The sequence below is a fragment of the Mustela erminea genome, chromosome 16 (assembly GCF_009829155.1).
Source record: "Mustela erminea isolate mMusErm1 chromosome 16, mMusErm1.Pri, whole genome shotgun sequence".
Taxonomy (NCBI): Eukaryota; Metazoa; Chordata; class Mammalia; order Carnivora; family Mustelidae; genus Mustela; species Mustela erminea.
This window is the reverse complement of record NC_045629.1, coordinates 84053400-84072592: the sequence shown is the minus strand read 5'-3', so window position 1 is coordinate 84072592 and position 19193 is coordinate 84053400. Positions and strand designations below refer to the sequence as shown.

Sequence of the window (19193 nt, the reverse complement as noted above, 5' to 3'; positions counted from 1 at the left end):
CAGAGAGGCAGGCAGAGAGAGAGGAGGAAGCAGGCTCCCCGCTGAGCAGAGAGCCTGATGCGGGGCTCGATCTCAGGACCCCGGGATCATGACCTGAGCTGAAGGCAGAGGCTTAACCCGCTGAGCCACCCAGGCACCCCCAGAGACCCTATTTCTAAACAAGGTCACGCGCTGAGGTTCCCAGAGGGCTTGGGCTTCTGGACGCCGTGTTCACCCCTGTTCACCTGTAGCTCCTCAGCGTGATGACTGGGTGCTCACGCCCTTCACCTGCGCCTCCCCCAAGCCTCGGTACGACCTCACCCGTTGCCCGTCTGATGTGGAAGCAGAAAGACAGAATGGGGCTCCCGGACACCGGCAGCGGGGACGGGGTGCGGACTGGAGCCCGCTGTGGCCTGAAGGCGGCTGTGGTGAGAAGCTGAGGCTGTGAGGGGGACCTCAGCCACGCCCTGGCTCCGTGGCTGTTGCGTGGTGGTGGCGAGAGACGTGCTCAGGAGGCTGGGGGTGCTGGGGACGCTGGGGGCGCTGGCCAAGAGGCTGGAGAGCGGTCTGGATGCCACCGTCAGGTCGTCCGCCGGCGGGTCTGGGGGAGCTGACGCTTGGAGATGCCGCGGGTCAGCCCCCACCACCGTCCTGCGCTCTGCCCTCCTCTCGGCGTCCGCTGGAGTGAGCTCACAGACTCTCCTGCGGCCGTAAGAATCCTTTCTGGAAGTATAAAAGCCTCCGTCACCCCAGTAACTCCGAGCTTGAGTGGTCCCCATTCCTCTCCTTCTCAGACCTTATAGAGGTTCCAGAACCTCCCCAGCCCTTTCTTCCCACTGCTACAACCCTTGTCCAGGACTTCACCACTTTTTTTTTTCTTTTAAATAAAAAGGTAAACCGGAGTGCCTGTTTGGTTAAGTGTCTGCCTTCAGCTCAGGTCACGATCCCTGGGTCCTGGGTTCGAGCCCCACATCAGGCTCCTTGCTCCGCGGGGAGTCTGCTTCTCCCTCTTTCTCTGCTGCTCCCCCTGCTTGTGCGCTCTCTCTCTCTCTCTGACAAATAAATTTAAAAACCTTTTGTAAAAGAGACAATTCAGGGGCCCCTGGGTGGCTCAGTCTGTTCAGCTGCTGCCTTCGGCTCAGATCATGATTCTGGAGTCCTGGGATCAAGTCCCACATCAGGATCCCTGATCGGGGGGGAATCAGCTTCTCCCTCTGACCCTCCACCTTCTCATGCTCTCTCTCTCATTCTCTCTCTCTCGAATAAAAAAAAAAACTAATAAAAAGGACAATTCATTTAAGCTAAAAAAAAAAAAAACCACAACAAAAACGGTGCGACCATTTCTCCCATCCTGTATGCCCCTTGCCTCCAGTGACCATCAGTCTGTTCTCTGTATCTGTGAACTTGGCTTTTATTTTCCACCTACAAGAGGAGTCACAGTATTTGTCTTCCTTTGTCGACTTACTTCAATTAGCACAATGCTGTTGCTAGATGGCACGATTTCCTCTCTTTTTATGGTTGAGTAATATTCTGTTGTGTATATACACCACCTCTTTCCCATCCATCCACACGTCCACACGTCCACCCGCCCATCCAGCCATCCGTCCACCCACCTGTCTGTCCATCCATCCATCCATCCATCCGTCTGTCCATCTACCCGTCCGTCCATCCATCTGTCCACCCATCCACCCACCCATCCGTCCAACCACCCATCCGTCCACCCATCCATCCATCCATCCATCCATCCGTCTGTCCATCCATCCGTCCATCCATCCAAGGACACTTGGCTTGTTTCCGTGTCTTGGCTCTTGTGGATACTGCTGCAGTATCCCTGGGTGTAGACATTTCTTTAAGATCCTGTTTTCATTTCCTGTGGTTATATACCCACGTGGAGTTGCTGGATCATACGGTAGTTCTGTATTTAATTTTTTTAGGGAGGCTACAAGCTCTTCTCCAGAGTGGCTGTACCAGTCTGCATTCCCACCAACAGCACATGAGCTTCTCCACATGCACCAACACTTGCTGTCTCTTATCTTCTTGAGACCAGCCCTCTTGACAGGCGTGAGGAGGGATCTCATTGTGGTTTTGATTTGCATTTCCTGATGACGAGCTCATTTTCCTGTATCTGTTAGCTGTCTGCATAGCTCTGGGAAAACATCTATGATTGGATTATTTGGGGGGTTTTGCTTTTGACTTGCATTAGTTCTTTACATATTTTGAATATCAGCCCCTTACTAGATGTGTGGTGGGCAAATATTTAACATTAATTGGTTGATGAACACATGTGGCCAGAGGCTTGCAGGCAGACTAATCCTGCGTGTCCCTTCCAAGCAAAGTCTAGTGTTCACTAAATCAGTGTTTTTGGTGATGTCATAGAACAAAACTGTCGCAAATAGTGGGAACTGACAATATTTGCAGCCAAGGAACGTCTTTGGAAACACCTGCCATAAGTGATCAGGGCTCAGGAACTGGGCTGCAGTGTTTGGGGTTGGGTTGCAGGACCCTGTTGCCTGCCCCTTGGTTGGGGCATCGAGTGACTAAATGTTGCTTTCTTCTGTGGCCGGGAGGGGGACAGTTGCCCAAAGAAGATCAGAACTTCTGGAGAGAAATGTAATCTTTAGTGGGGAAGAATCCAGCCACCATCACTGACGGTGTGATGCGTGGGCATGGTCTGTTCCAGCCCGTGTTCGCGGCTCCATGCGAGGCAGCTGAGTCCCCGAGAAGCCAGCTCAGAGCAGAGTAGAGGGCTGCTTCCTGCCGGCACAGGGGATGGCGTGGGACCAGGGGTCCCAGACCAGGTCGGCCCCTGGCTCCATCACACTGTACCCTCAATGATTATTTCAGGATTTTATATGTATCGGTGGAAACAGTTCATTGTGTGCAGGATTTTTCCAAAGCCAAGTGCTCCTTGCTTCTTGTCTGATCTGTTTTCAGAGGTACTGCCCTGACACCGGTTCCAAACACCCTCCCTAATCACTTTCTCCTCCTGGCGTCATTGTTGGCACTGGCCTGCTTCCCCCCCCCCTTAATTTAATTTTATCAGTAAATTTCTAAGTCCTTTGTTACACCATATGCCTGTAGCTGAGAGATTAAAATGATGTCTGCTACATGACACTTAAAATCACAGCATCATTTCCGTTCCTTTGGGGCAGAAGTGACCTTCACCCAGGTTCCAGCTCCCGGGCAGTGGGGCACCGCTGGGAGGTGGTCTTTCAGCCCATGTCCCTTCTGGCTTGTGGACAAGTCACCCCAGGTGGAGCAGCACAGATATGGCCAGGTTGAGGGCCCTCCTGGAGGGACCAGGTCAGCCCAGCCAGCCATAGGGCGGTGGGTCAGGCTTCTGTTTTATGCTGTGGTCCTCAGGTCCTTGGAGGGCACACGGACCAGCACGGTCCCTCCATGACTGAGACTCGCTGGGGTCTGTGATAGCTCCTGGTGGTCAGAAGGCCATAGAGCCTGCGGGGGGGGGGGGGGGGGGGGAGAGGAAGTGAGCCCTCTTCCTCCTCATGTGGCTGATGGGGTGACCATTGGCTCGGCTTCTAAACGCCTCCAGAGCTCATTTCCAGCCAAAGTCCTCTTTGTCCTGATGAGCTTGGAGGATCCTTTCTGCCAGACTCGGCACCCCAACACCAAATCCTACAATCCCGCAGGACTTCTGGCAGGATGGGGCCACTCGAGGCCAGCACCCGGGTTTCTGCCTTCGAAGAAGTGTGGGAAGACGTTGTACTTACAAACACGCGAGTGTCCGCGAGGGTGAGCTCCCTGGGGGTTCTCTGCCCCCTAAACCCCCCACACCCTGGCTGTGTCAGAGGCCGCTCTGAGCCCCCAGCCCAGCCGGCAGGACGGGGCTGACCCCGCCACACGTCCCGAGGTCACCCACACTCAGCAGCACACTCGGAGGAACAAATCAGGCTCCACCCCTGCGGGGGGGGGCGGGGACGGGCAGCAGCCTGGCCCCTCCCCCAGGCGCTGCCGGGCAGACTGGAGGCAGCCCCGAGGGCGTCGCCGACGTAGCTTCTCGGACTCTCACCGGGTGGGAAATGCAGCCAGGTGTCCTGCCTGGTGGCGGCCGCAGAGGCCCGGGGGGACGCTGTCCGGTGTCCGATTCCCCGGGTGGGGGTCTGCGAGGCGGAGCCCGGAAGGCGGGAGGTTCTCTGCCGCGGGCCGTGGGCGGCCCCCCCGGGACGGGCGGCCCCGGCTGCGTCCCTCCCGGATCGGGCGGCCCTGCTCGCCCTCCCGCGCCGCCTTTCCCTGCTCCGAGCCGCGGGGCTCACCCGGAGACCCCGAGGCCGCCTCTCGCGGGCCTCAGCGTGGGCGGCCAACAACCCAGCACGACCCTCTCGCTTGGCGGTGGGGCCGCGTTCACAGCCCGGGGTTGGAGTCGCCGGGTCAGGCGACGAACGGGACTGACGTTCCTTCGGGCGCATGTGCGGCCCACGTTGCCACAGGAGCCCCGCGAGTGGGAGCGGGACTCTGGGAGGTAGGAGGGTCTGAGTCGCCCCGCGTCCGGGTCCCCGGCAGAGGCCTCCGCCGCCCCGCGGCTCCCGGCTCGGGCTGCAGCAGCCGCCAGCAGAGCGGTCTGGGAACCAGTGGTCTTAGTGGGGCGACTTTCCTAGTGAGCGTGACATCTGTTTAACCGGTCGCAGGAGAAGGAAGTTTCCAGAGCAGAGAAACTCCGGTTCTCCTCGTTGACCCGGCGGCTCCCAAAGCTCTAGGTTCCCCCTGGGCCTTGCCAGCGGCGCAGAGGACGGACGCTGTTTCCCGCCGTCCCCCCATCTCCCCTCCTGGCGGGTTCCGCCGGGTCCGGGTCTACCCTCCTCGCCGTCTGTGTCCAGGGCAGGTGGACAGGCGTCCTGGCACCCAAGACCCAGGGCCTGCCCCAGACAGCCCCAGTGCTCCCACTGCCCCGGGCTGAGCAGGCGGGAGGCGCGGGTCAGAGTAGCCTGTGAGAGCCCCAGCCCTGCGCTCGCCCGCAGCCCCTTCCTCCTGGCCCGTGGCACAGCCCAGCGACCACGTTCCCAGAGAAAAACTCCCCGTGGGGCACGAGGCCATCACATGAAGAGGTGCTTCCTTTATTTATTTATTATTTTATTTATTTGACAGGCAGAGATCACAAGTAGGCAGAGAGGCAAGCAGAGAGAGGGAAGCAGGCTCCCTGCTGAGCAGAGAGCCCGATGCAGGGCTCGATCCCAGGACTCTGGGATCATGACCTGAGCCGAAGGCAGAGGCTTTAACCTACTGAGCCACCCAGCCGCCCGGAGGTGCTTCCTTTATAAAACCTTTTCCTTTCAAACGGATAATTCCATGGGAGATGCTGACGTTTCCCAGCAGCCAAGCTCTATAAATCCTGAGGTATTTGGAAGGAGCCCGGGCAGGTCAAGAAAGGAAGACTGCTCGGTCTGTCCTCTGGTAAACACCCCGCTCCCATTACAAATTTATAAGGAAATGTGGTTGGTACCATGTTTTTTTTCTTCTTATTTTTCTCTCTCCAAGGGCAGCCCCCGGGGAGGGAGGTGTGGGGGTATCCCCGGGGCTAATCTGTCCTTTCCAGGTGCGCGTGAGTGTGTGCGGGAGTGAGTTTGAGTGTGTCTGTACGTGAGTGTGTGTCTGTACACTCACGTGTTGTGTCTCTTCACACGCACCGTGGTCGTGGACGGCCACTGGCTTAGAGGACGGAGCTCAGCTCCTTTTCCTGGTTACCTCTGGATCAGTCCAGACGCCCGAGGTGGGCGCGCCGTGTCCCCGCTGCTGCCGACTGCCGGTCCGCAGCCCAAACAAGCACGGAGGACACGCGGAACTCCTGTCACTGATGGGGCCACGTCTGAGGTCGAGGGGCCTGTCCCACATGCGCTCACGAGGGAGCCCTGGCTTTTTGTCCCTGTCTCCTCTGTGAGGACACTGGGTAGGAACTTGGCCATCTAGGGACCTTGCTCTGCTTTGGCTTGTGGGAGGGAGAAAGGGGCGCCTGCCTTTTTTCCGCCGTGGATTCCAGTCTCTGTGCCCCACCCCCACACCGTTCGAAGGCTGTGGGGTTCAGCCTCGTGTTCGCTCCTTCGTGACTGACCACGTGGCGTCTATGACTTCCTTCCGCTCCTCCCGCTCTCCCCAGTCCCTGAAGGCTCTGCTTGTCAGCCTCTAGGGTGCTTCCCCCTTTGGCTGTAAAAGTGGGGACTGGCTCCTCCGACCCTCCCGTTTCGGGATTCCTGCCCAGGGCAACTCCTGCAAATTCTGCCCTCGCTCTGCCTCGGATTCTGAATCCCCCAGGGGAACAGGTGGGCGTTGGCTGCAGAGCCTTACACACACACTGTGCTCCCCAACGCCAGCTTCATTCTCAAGGTCCAGATTTCCCCAAGTGTCTAATGTATCACAACGGCCACACTCTCCAGTCACCACCCACCTAAGCTAAATGTTAATACAAACAAGTAAAATTGTATCTGTGCTAGTAAATTAAAAATATTCTTCTGATATACTTATGGACAAAAAGTGAAATCACAGTGGAAATGCAAAACCATCTCTAACTACATACCAATGATAAAACTATGTATCAAAAGTTTTAAGTTGCGGGGCGCCTGGGGGGCTCAGTGGGTTGAGCCGCTGCCTTCGGCTCAGGTCATGATCTCAGGGTCCTGGGATCGAGTCCCGCATCGGGCTCTCTGCTCAGCGGGGAGCCTGCTTCCCCTCTCTCTCTGCCTGCCTCTCTGCCTACTTGTGATCTCTCTCTCTCTCTCTCTCTGTCAAATAAATAAGTATAAATCTTTTTAAAAACAACAACAAAAAAAGTTTTAAGTTGCAAGGAAGTGGGGATTTCTATCTTCCGCCGCTTATGTAGAGAACAAGAGCAGTTAGAAGTGCCCAACTTCGAATGTAAGAACAAAGAAAAACAACAATGGTGGGGGGGAGCGTCTGGGAGCTCAGTAGGTTAAGCGGCTGCCTTGGGCTCAGGTCATGATCCCGGAGCCCTGGGATGGAGCCCTGCATCGGGCTCCCTGCTCAGCGGAGAATCTGCTTCTCCCTCTGCCTGCCACTTTCCCTGCTTGTGTTCTCTCTCTCTCCGACAAACAAATAAAATCTTTAAAAAAAAAAAAAAGCTTTAGAAACCAATAATAGAAAGACAATTGGAATACTTCCAAGTATCCACTTACATAACCTATTTCTACATAACACGTGGACCAAAAAGAAAGGACAAAGGAAATTCATACATGAAAATGCAACAAATAAAAATTTGCTGCATACAGCGAAAGCAGTGTTTAGGAGAAACTCTACAGCATTAAATACCTAATAAGGATCTTCTTCAGGACACCTGGGTGGCTCAGTCGGTTAAGCATCTGCCTTCTGCCCGCTCAGGTCGTGGGTCCGGTGTCTTGGGATTGAGCCCCGCTTCTCCTTCTGCCTGCTGCTCCCCCTGCTTGTGCTCTCTCTTTGGCTCTCTCTCTCAAATAAATAAATAAATAAATTCTTTTAAAAAAATGAATGTGTAAAAAAATAATTTAAGATGACCAAGGTAGGTTTAATCCAGGAGTGCAGAGTATGGCTTCAGCACCAGATTCAGTGAGAAAAAGTCACCTGGTCACTTCAAGGAAAAGGCTTTGAAAAAAATTTAACATAAATTTATGAGATACTTCTTGTAAGTAGGGCTAGGAGAAAACTAACTTAACTCGATAAAGGTGCTCTGTAAAAAACTTATCACCAATTTGAAATAGGGAAACATTAATGGTGTTTCCTGTAACATCAGAAACCATACACGGGTATCTACTTTCACCGCTTTATTCAATGATAGAATAAGACAGGATAAAACTTAATGTGGAGGAAGAGGGTGCTGAGGTCTGTTCCCCGACGTGAGAAAAGACAGCTTGTGTGATGTCCTTGTCCACAAAACACTTGGACCAATGGGCTCCCTCAGGCCCATTCTTCCTCTCCCTTTCTTCCGGGAAAGGAATTAAACACCCACGCACCTGGCACTCAGGTGTTTAAGCAAAACCTGAACTAGAGCTTCCAGGACTTTGCTTTTGTTCAAGGGTCTAGATTTTATTTCTTTGTCTCACATCTTAAGGCCATCTTCTCTGACCTAGATACAATTAAGCTAGAAATCAATCACAAAGAAGAGAAATACAATCTTTTCACATGTAAAAGTGAACCCCCCCACCACATTTCAAATGAACACAGTTGTTAGGGAGAGGAGTTAGGATGGCAGAGGAGTAGGGAACCCTAATTTCGTCTGGTCCCCAGAATTCAGCTAGGTAATTGTCAACACATTGTGAACACCTGCGAAATCAACCAGAGATCTGAGAAAAGAATCGCCCTAATTCTGCAAATAGAAAAGTGATCACTTTCTGCAGGGTAGGAGGTGCAGTGATGTGAATCCGGGGTGCTATAGTGGGAGATAAACCGGGGCGGAGGGGCCTCTGCCGGCTGCTGTGTAGTGAGAGAGCAGCGGAGCGCAAAGTCATCTTTTCAAAGTCTGCTCCGGGGAGGGACGTCCCTGCCCGACAGGCACTCAGGGGGAGAACTGGGCAGAACCCTAGCCGGACAGTGTGGTCTTGGGATCCCTGGGGGTCACAGAACGAACAGGAACACCCGAGGGTGACAGAGATCCCAGGCGTGGGACTGGGGAAGCCGGCTGCAATCAGCAAGCCTGGGGGTGTGTTCTCAGCTTGGGGGGGCCATAAACTGCAAACCTGGGGCTGGTCACGTGACTGCCCTATGAGCAGGGCCCAGCAAGCAGCAGAACCAAGGGGAGACCCTCCCACCAGGAGCACTTTGGAGACTCGAACTGTGGTCACAAGCCTGAGATAGAGGCTTGGTCATGGGCCAGGTGAGCATGGAGTGCAGGTGGAGACCAGGGAGACAGGAGAGACGGACTGTTTTCCACGAGGGGGCACTGAGGAGCGGGGCTCTGGGCTTTTGGCTCTGGAGCTGGAGATCTGAGGCCTAGATGTTCATTCCCACGTGGCCTCTGGAGACACTTACACTGAGCCCAAGGGTGGTGCAAATCCCTTCACCAAAGACACCTAAGAATCATCGCAACAGACCCCTCCCCCAGACCAGCAGGAACTCCTTGAACACCAAGTTTATCCTCTACACAGAACTGCAAATCTCCAACTCTTGGGGAAAGAAATATATAGCATTTGTGGGTTTTTTTCTTATTATTCTTTAGTTTTTCAGTTTTATATATATTTTTCCTTTTCAGGGCTTTTCTTATTTTACAAAAAAAATTTAAAGATTTTATTTATTTATTTGGGAGACAGACAAAAAGAACATGAGCATGGGGTGGGGGGTGGGGTGGGGGGAAGGGGCAGAGCAAGAAACAGACTCCCTGCTGAGCAGGGAACCCATGTGGGGCTCCATCCCAGAACCCTGAGATCATGACCTGAGCTGAAGGAAGATGCTTAACCACCCAAGCCACCCAGGTGCCCCTTATCAACTCTTTTCTAAAGTCCTTTTTAATGTTTAATTTTTACATTATATATATATATATATATATATATATATATATATACACACACACACATATACATATATATTTTTCATTTTTGGTTTTCTTTCATTCTACTCAATTTTATTTTTGTATATATATGTTTTTCTTTCTTTCCTATTTTGGGATCTAGTTTCTTCTAACAAACAGACCAAAATACACCCAGGATCTAGTTCATTGTTCTGTTCTGTTCTACTTCTTCTTCTTCTTCTTTTTTTTTTTAAAGATTTTATTTATTTATCTATCAGAGAGAGAGAAAGAGCGAGCACACAAGTAGGGGAAGGAGCGAGCAGAGGGAGAAGCAGGCTTCCCGCTGAGCAGGGCACCCATGTGGGGCTCCATCCCAGGACTCTGGGGTCATGACCTGAACTGCAGGCAGACACTTCACCTACTGAGCCACCTAGGCACCCCGAGTTCTGTTTTCCTTGTTGGATTTTATTCTCTCCCTCTCACTGTTTTTGATGTTTCTTCTCTTCTGATTTGTTTAAAGTATATTTTTTCTGGGGCCATTGTTGCTCTTTTTGTATTTTCTCTCTCTTTCATCTATTCTTTTCTGGACATAATGACAAGAGGGAGAAACTCACCCCAAAAGAGAGAACAGGAGGCAGTACTCACTGCCAGGGATGTTATCAATATGGGCATAAGTAAGATGTTGGAACTAGAATTCAAAACAATAATCATAAAGATACTAGCTGGGCTTGAAAAGGTCATAGAAGACACTAGAGAGTCCCTTTCTGGAGAAATGAAAGAACTAAAATCTAATCAAGTCGAAATAAAAAAGGCTATTAATTAGATGCAATAAAAAATGGAGGCTCTAGCTGCTACAATACATGAAGCAGAAGAGTCAGTGATATAGAAGACAAAGTGATGGAAAATAAGGAAGCTGAGGAAAAGATAAACAACTACTAGACTGTGAAGGCAGGATTTGAGAAATCAGTAATACCATAAAGCAAAACAATTTTAGAATAACTGGGGTCCCAGAGGAAGAAGGAGAGAAGGAGAGAGAGAGAGAGAGAGGAGTGGAAGGTTTGTTTGAGCAAATTCTAGCTGGGAACTTCCCTAATCCAGGGAAGAAACAGGCATTCAAGTTGAAGAGATACAGAGAACCCCTCTCAAAAATTAATAAAAATAGGTCAACACCTCAACATAAAATAGTGAAGCTTGCAAAGTTCAGAGACAAAGAGAAAATTCTGAAAGAAACTTGGGACAAGAGGTCTGTAACCTATGAGGGTAGAAACATTATACTGGCAGCAGATCTGTCTACAGAGACCTGGCAGCCTAGAAAGGACTTGCAGGATATAGTCAGGGTGTTCATGAGAAAAATACACAACGAAAAATACTTTCTCCAGCAAGGCTGTCATTCAGAATGGAAGGAGAGATAAAGAGCTTCCAGGACAAACAGAAACTGAAAGAATTTGGGATCACCAAACCAGCCCTGAAGGAAATATTGAAAAGGGTCCTCTATGGAAAAAGAGAGCCTGAAAGTAACATAGACCAGAAAGGAACAGAGAAAATATACAGTAACAGTCACCTTACAGGTAGTACAATGGCACTAATTTCATATCTTTTACCAGTTACTCTGAATTAAAGTGGACTAAAGGCTCCAATGAAAAGACACAGGGTATCGGATTGGATAAAAAAGCAACACCCATTGATATGCTATCTGCAAGAGACTCATGTTAGACCCAACGATACCCTCAGATTGAAAATAAAAGGGTGGAGAACAATTTATCACACTAATGGACATCGAAAGCAAGCTGGAGTAGCAAACCTTGTATCAGATAAATTAGATTTTAAACCAAAGACTGTAATAAGAGATGAAGGAGGACATTATGCCATAAAGAAGGCTCTATCCCATGAGAAGATCTAACAGTTGTAAATATTTGTGCCCCTAACATGGGAGCAGCCAATTACATAAACCAATTAATAACAAAATTAAAGAAATACATTGACAATAATACAGTAATACTAGGAGAATTTAACACCCCACTCACAGCAATGGACAGATCATCTAGGCAGAAGATCAACAAGGAAACAAGGGCTTTGAATGACACACTGGACCAGATGGTCTTCACAGATATATTCAGAACATTCCATCCCAAAGCAACAGAATACACATTCTGTGTGTATTCCATGTGCTCTAGTGCACCTGGAACGGTCTCCAGAACACATCACATCCTGGGTCACAAATCAGGACTCAACCAGTACCAAAAGATTGGGAACATTTCCTGCATATTTTCAGAGCACAATGCTTTAAAACTTAAACTCAATCACAAGAGAAAATTTGGAAGGAACACCAGTACATGGAGGTTAAAAAGCGTCCTACTAAAGAACGAATGTGTCAACCAGGAAATTAAAGGAATTAAAAAAATTCATGGAAAAAATTAAAATGAAAACACAACCTTCAGAACCATAGGGATGCTGTAAAGGTGGCTAAGAGGGAAGTATATAGCACTACAAGCCTTTCTCAAGAAACAAGAAAGGTCTCAAATACACAACCTAACCTATCACCTAAAGGAGCTGGAGAAAGAACAACAAATAAAGCCTAAACCCAGCAGAAGAAGAGAAATGATAGAGATTAGAGCAGAAATCAATGAAATAGAAACCAAAAGAATAGTAGAACAGAGCAGTGAGACTGGTTCTTTGAAAGAATTAATAAGATCAATAAAACCCTAGCCAGACTTATCAAAAAGAAAAGAGAGAGACACCTGGGTGGGTCAGTTTTTTAAGTGTCTGCATTTGGGTCATGGTTCTGGGATCGAGCCCCACATCGAGCTCCTTGCTTAGCAGGGAGTCTGCTTCTCCCTCTCCCTCTGTGAGCAGACTTTCTCTTACTCCTGTTCTCTCTCGTGCTCTCACTCTCTCTCTCTCAAATAAATAAATAAAATCTTTTAAAAATGAATATAAACCGGGCGCCTGGGTGGCTCAGTGGGTTAAGCCGCTGCCTTCGGCTCAGGTCATGATCTCAGGGTCCTGGGATCGAGTCCTGCATCGGGCTTTCTGCTCAGCAGGGAGCCTGCTTCCTCCTCTCTCTCTCTCTCTCTGCCTGCCTCTCCGTCTACTTGTGATTTCTCTCTGTCAAATAAATAAATAAAATCTTTAAAAAAAATGAATATAAACCTTTAAAAAAAAAGAAAAGAGAAAGGATCCAAATAAATGAATTCATAAATGAAAGAAGAAAGCTCACAACCAGCACTGAAGAAATACAAACAAGAATCTATAAGAATCTATGAGCAACTATATGCCAACAAATTTGACAATCTGGAAGAAATGGATGCATTCCTAAAGACGTTTCAACTACCAAAACTGAACCAGGAAGAAATAGGAAACCTGAATAGACCCATAACAGCAAGGAAATTGAAGCAGTAGTCAAAAATCTCTCCCAGGGGAACTCTACCAAACATTTAAAGAGGAATTAATACTTATTATTCTGAAACTTTTCAAAAAATAGAAATGGAAGGAAAACTTCCAAATTCATATTATGAGATCAACATTACCTTGATCCCAAAACCAGACAAAGACTCCATCAAAAAGAATTGCTGACCAATATCCCTGAGAAGCATGGAGGCAAAAATTCTCACCAAAATACTAGCCAATAGGATTCAACAGTACATTAAAAGGATTATTCACCACGACCAAGTGGGCTTTATTCCTGGGCTTCAAGGGTGGTTTAACATCTGCAAACCAATCAGTGTGATACACCACATTAATAAAAGACAGAACAAGAGCCATATGATCTCAATAGATGCAGAAAAAGCATTTGACAAAGTACAATGTCCTTTCTTGATTGAAATTCTCCACCATATAGGGATAGAGCAAACATACTTCAATATCCTAAAAACCATCTATGAAAAACCCACAGTGAATATCATTCTCAATGGGTAACAACTGAGAGGTTTTCCCCTAAGGTCAGGAACATGGCAGGGATGTCCAGTATCACCACTGTTATTCAACATATTACTAGAAGTCCTAGCCTCAGCAATCAGACAACAAAAAGAAATAAAATGCATCTGAATTGGCAAAGAAGAAGTCAAACTCTAACTCTATGCAGATGACCCGATATTCTATGTGGAAAACATCCCCCCAAAAACTCCACCTCCAAATTTGTAGAACGCATATAGGAATTCAGGAAAGTGGCAGGATAGAAAACCAATGCACAGAAGTCAGTTGCATTTCTATATACTAACAATGAGACAGAAGAAAGATAAATTAAGGAATTGATCCTATTTACAATTGCTCCCAAACGTATAAGATACCTAGGAATAAACCTAAACAAAGAGGAAAAGAATCTGTAATCTGAAAACTATTGAACACTTATCAGATAAATTGAGGAAGATACAAGGGAATGTAAAAGCATGCCAGGCTCATGGATTAGAAGAACAAATATTGTGAAAATATCTATGCTACCTGGAACAATCACATTCAATGCAATCCCTATCAAAATACCATCAAATCTTTTCATAGAGCTAGAACAAATAATCCTAAAATTTGTATGGAACCAGAAAAGACCCTGAATAGCCAGAGGATTGTTGAAAAAGAAAACCAAAGTTGGTGGCATTATAATTCCAGATGTCAAGCTCTATTACAAAGCTGTTACAGTATGGTACTGGCATAAAAACAGACACATGGATCAACGGAACAGAATAGCAACCCAGAAATGGACCCTCATCTCTATGGTCAACCAATCTTTGACAAAACAGGAAAGAATGTTCTGTGGAAAAAAGACAGTGTCTTCAACAAATGGTGCTGGGAAAATTGGACAACCACATGCAGAAGAATGAAACTAGACCGTTTTCTTACACCATACACAAAAATAGACTCAAAATGGATGAAAAACCTAAATCCATCAAAATCCCAGAGGAGAAAACAGGCAGTAACCTCTCTGACCTCAGCCACAGCAACTTCTTGCTAGACATGTCTCCAAAGTCAAAGGAAACAAAAGCAAAAATGAACTATTTGGACTTCATCAAGAAAAAAAGCTTTTGCACAGCAAAGGGAACAGTTGACAAAACCAAATGATGACTTACAGAATGGGGAAGATATTTTCAAGTTACATATGAGATAAAGGGCTAGTATCCCAAACCTATAAAGAACTTATCAAACTCAACACCCAAAACTCCAAATAACTCAGTTAAGAAATGGGCAGAAGACATTTCTCCAAAAACATACATACATACACCTTAAAAAATGCTCAACATCACTTGGCATCAGAGCAATACACGTTAAAACCACAATGAGATCCCACCTCACACCAGCCAGAATGGTCAAAATTAACAAGTCAGGCAATGACAGATGTTGGCGAGGATGCGGAGAAAGAGGAACCTTCTTACACTGTTGGTGGGAATGCAAGCTGGTGTATCCACTCTGGAAAACAGTATGGTGGTCAACTAATCTTGACCAAGTTAAAAATACAGCTATCCTCTGACTCAGCAACTGTTCTACTGGGTATTTACCTCAAAGATACAAACGTGGTGATCCGAAGAGGCACCTGTATCCCGATGTTCATAGCAGCAACGTCCACAAGAACCAAACTATGGAAAGAGCCCAGATGTCCATCAACAGATCAATGGATAAAGATGTGGTCTCTATATACGATGGACTATTACTCAGTCATCAAAAAAGAAAGAAATCTTGCCATTTGCAGTGATGTGAATGGAACTAGAAGGTATTATGCTAAGTGAAGTAAGTCAGTCAGAGAAAGACAAGTATCCTATGACTTCACTCACATGTGGAATTTAAGAAACAAAACAGGGGGTCACAGGAGAAGGGAGGAATAACTAAAATAAGATGAACTGAGAGAAGGAGACAAACCATCAGAGACTCTTAACTCTAGGAGACAAACTGAGGGCTGCTGGACGGGAGGTGGGTGGGGGGCTGGCGTGGAGGTGAGTGGGAGTACCTTGGCCATGGGCATGAAGGGGGGCATGGGAGGAGCGGAGCGCTCAGTGTTACATGCAACTGATGAATCACTGAACTCTACTTCTCAAATGAATAATATTCTTAAGTTAATGAGCTGAATTTAAGTAAAGTTTAAACATCTTTAAATGATAGCAAATGCATAAAAGCCCTCACACAGTTGTTAGAAAGACAGCATCTTTAATATTTATTTACGTAGAACAGATGAATGAGAAACATGCACCTTCTCAAAATGTCTGGGACGCAGTGAGGTGTGGGTATTCGGAATGGAACGTTTCTCCTTCCGTACTTACGTGCGGGAAGAAGAGAGACAAATGTTCTGTGGAGAGGCTCATAGTCAATTTTTTCAAAGATTTTATTTATTTATTTGAGAGGGAGAGTGTGAAAGCGAGAGAAAGGAAGAGAGAGAAAGAGTGCGCAGCAGCAGGGGTGCGGACGGGCAGAGGGGAGCGGCCGAAGCAGGTTCTCCTGACATGGGGCTCAGTCCGAGACGCTGGGATCATCACCTGAGCTGACAGCAGATGCTTCAACGGACTGAGTCACGTAAACGCCCAGAGAGGATCATCGTTTAAATCTTGCATTTGGAAATAACTTCAGATCTATACAAAAGTTGCAACCAAGTACAAGCATTATTCTAGAGAACGCTTTACACAGACTTCCCAGATGTCACAGTTGTATACAACCATAGTAGTTCCCACACACCCATGACATTAGCCCTGACACATTGTCATCCGACCCATAGGTCTTGTGCTGCTCTCACCAGCTGTGCCTCTGGGCCTTCTCCGGTCCGTCATCCGAGCTGACACCAAACATGTCACTTGCTGGCTTCCTCTCCTGGGGCAGGTCCCAGCGTTGATTTCTTTCAGGATCTTCACACTTTTGGAAGAGTAATTGTAGAGTAGTTGTGTTTCATTGGGCCTTGTTGTTTACTCTGGCTAAATTTACTGGAGCATTTTGACAAAACGGGAACCGTGGGAACATAGCTGTGTTCTTCTTGGTGCACCAGGAGGCCCATGAAGCTGACTCGTCCCGGCCCCGGTGGGGCGCACTTTGATCACTTGGCTAAGGTGGCGCCCGCAAGGTGTTTCCACTGCAAAGTCCCACTTGTCCCAGAGCATTGACTGTGCATCTTGGGAGACACTATTTCTCACCATTCTTTGCCCACGTGCTTAGTATCTGTTGATGATTCTCCCTTGAAACGATTATGACTGCGGGTTTTTGCTGGTGGTCATTAGGTTTCCACCATTTCTTCTACACCGGTTGGGATCTGACTGCACTTTACTCTCTTTTTCCTCTCCATACCTGGGATCAGCTTTCTTTCTCTCGCCCTCTCCTTTTTCTTTTAAAATTCATATTCTTTTGAGAAGTAAAGGTCACTTTATAGTATTGGAACACCAGCGTCTGGGCCAGTGCATGCTTACTGCTGATGGGGCTTTCAGAGGCCGTCTGTTCACACACACACCGCTTCCCGGAATATCCTATACTTCCTTCCCCTTTCTGTGCTTTTCATCCAGTTTCTCCCACAGTGAGAACCCTGACTTGTGACGTCAGTGTATTTACATAGACAGAATATGATATGTCTGCATGTGTATTTCTTGGGAGTTTTCCTGCTTGGGATTCATTGGGCTTCTCAAATCTATAGTTTTATGTCTTTTTCCAAAATCAGAAAATTATTAGTCGTTATTTCTTCATTTTTCCTCCATTGTTTGGTCCTCTTCCTCCACGTGTCATTTACTAGGTGTTAGACTCTTTGGTTTGTCCCTGAGGCTCTGTTCATTTTTTCAGTGCCTTTTCCTTGTGTTATTCACCCTGGGTAATTGCTATGACTTGTTCTCAAGTTGCCCGAGGCTTTCTTTTCTCATCTCTGACCTGCTACTGAGCCCAGCTAGTGAGTGTTTCATTTTGGTCATTGTATTTTTCAGTCCCACAATTCTCATTTTGATATTCTTCACATGTTTTCCTTCCTTGCTGTGACTTCTCTTCCCCTTCATCTCAAGAGTGTTTGCCCTTAGTTCTTGGGCATTGGTTCTATTGTATTTTTGCAATAGCTGCTTTAAAGACTTTGTGTGATAATTCCTAGTTGAGATTGTCCTGATCTTCTGTGTAAAGAGTAATTTTGAGGGGGCGCCTGGGTGGCTCAGTCAGTTAAGCATCTGACTTTGGCTCAGGTCGTGAGCCAAAGGGTCACGGGATCGAGCCCACATGGGGCTCCCCACTTGGCAGGGAGTCTTCTTCTCCCTCTGCCCCTCCTCCGGCTCGTGCTCTCTCTCTCAAATAAATAAATAAAAGAGTAATTCTGAATGTCACATTACGAGCTGCTGAGTCTTATTTCCATGTTCTGGAAAATGTTGATGTTTTCGTTTTTACAGGCAATCAATCTAGCTGGGTTTTTGCCACAAGTGCAGATCAATGTTTTATGGATTCTGGCTTCTGCATTAGTTCAGTTTCCAAAGATTTTGCTGTGTTTGGACACCAGAGGCCAGTCTGATACACTGGTGGAGGTCAGTCCCATAGTTTGTTTTCCGTGACCTCTGGTGTTTGAATCCAGACCTGCAGACACAGGTCAGAAGTGAGCCTGGGCTTTCCTAAGCACCTTTATGGAATTTCGTTCCCAAGCTTCTCCCTCGCCAAGGTCTCTCAGCACTTTCAAGTTACCTGGGGTTCCGCTTTTTAGTCATCTCGTCAGAAAGCTGGAGCTTCGTTATGCCACAGTGCTGTGTGCGTCCCACGCCTGCACCCATGTCTGGGTCGTTAGTGGGGTGATCTGGAGAGAAAAGGTCAATGGGTTTACCCGCTGTCTGGGCATCGCAGCTCCGCGGGTCAGGGAGGTGGGTTTCCTTCCCCGAGTGTGAGCTACGTGCAGGGTCTCGTGGTGGCTCTGTGCTTGCTGCTCCCCCCACGTATCGAGGGAAGACTGAGGCACTCTCCAGAGCTGCTCTGCTTGTGCTCTGGTAGCACATCCGGGCGGGGGACTGTCTTCAGTCCAGTCCAGGGAACATTCCAGGAAATGAAAAGGGGAAACCTACCACCAGTTTGGAGGCTCTTCACGTGTTTGTCTCACTCCTGTCTTTCTGCCGCTGTTTTCTGCTCAGAGCCCTCACCCCGCCCGTGCAGGTGCTTCATCCGGCCCCGAGCTGCGTTCAGTGGGAGACGGCTGAGGGCTGCCGGTCCCCTCCCCAGAAGCAAAACAGCCTTGAGGGGACCGCCCTTGGCGTTCTGAGCACGACTGTCCCCAGCAGGTGCCGCACCACCTCCCTGGCACTAATTCGAGCTTTTCTCAGGCAGGAAAACCTATTTTCTTATGTTTAAGTGGTAGTTCATGTCATCTTTGTCACATTTAAAAAAATATTTTGCTCATATTTGCTCTCAGGTTTTTGGCTTCCCCCACGTCCTCAATTTTCCAAGAGTTCTTCATAGCCCCTGGTGTGTGTGTGTGTGTGTGTGTGTGTCCTGGAAGATCTTTATATATTCTTAGTGGGGGAGGGGCAGAGGGAGAGAGAGAATCCCACGTGGGGCTCGATCCCACCACCCTGAGATCGCGACCTGAGCCGGAATCGAGAGTCGACGCCTCACCGACGGAGCCACCCAGGCGCCCTTCGTATTTTCATACTCGGTCGCATTCGTCTGTCTTTTTATTTCTTGCGTCGGGATCCTGATCGGTCCTCAGAAGCCCTTCTCCACACCCAGGTTGTGAAGATTCTCACATATCGTTTCTTTTGGTGTTTGCAGAGTTTGGGTTGTTTGCGGGTCTGTTTGTCCTTCTGTGTGACGTCCGGAAGCACGTTCTCACTTTTTCCAAATAGCCACACATTTGTTCATGTACCAG

At 48.1% G+C, this 19193-nt stretch overlaps 1 long non-coding RNA gene and 1 other non-coding gene across 3 annotated transcripts; one reads left to right on the top strand and one right to left on the bottom strand.

The window, feature by feature from the left end:
• The first annotated feature begins 218 nt into the window (after positions 1-218).
• On the top strand, positions 219-317 carry LOC116575618. Its single transcript, XR_004279875.1, has one exon. It is a non-coding gene; the product is annotated as a small nucleolar RNA U13 (small nucleolar RNA).
• Positions 318-13092: 12775 nt separating this feature from the next.
• On the bottom strand, positions 13093-18654 carry LOC116575272. Of its 2 annotated transcripts, none has more exons than XR_004279677.1 (3): positions 18394-18654; positions 18023-18131; positions 13093-13128 (listed from the first exon to the last, which is right to left on the bottom strand). It is a non-coding gene; the product is annotated as an uncharacterized LOC116575272 (long non-coding RNA). The 2 variants fall into 2 exon arrangements; XR_004279676.1 differs by lacking the exon at positions 13093-13128 and adding an exon at positions 17609-17917.
• Positions 18655-19193: the final 539 nt, after the last annotated feature.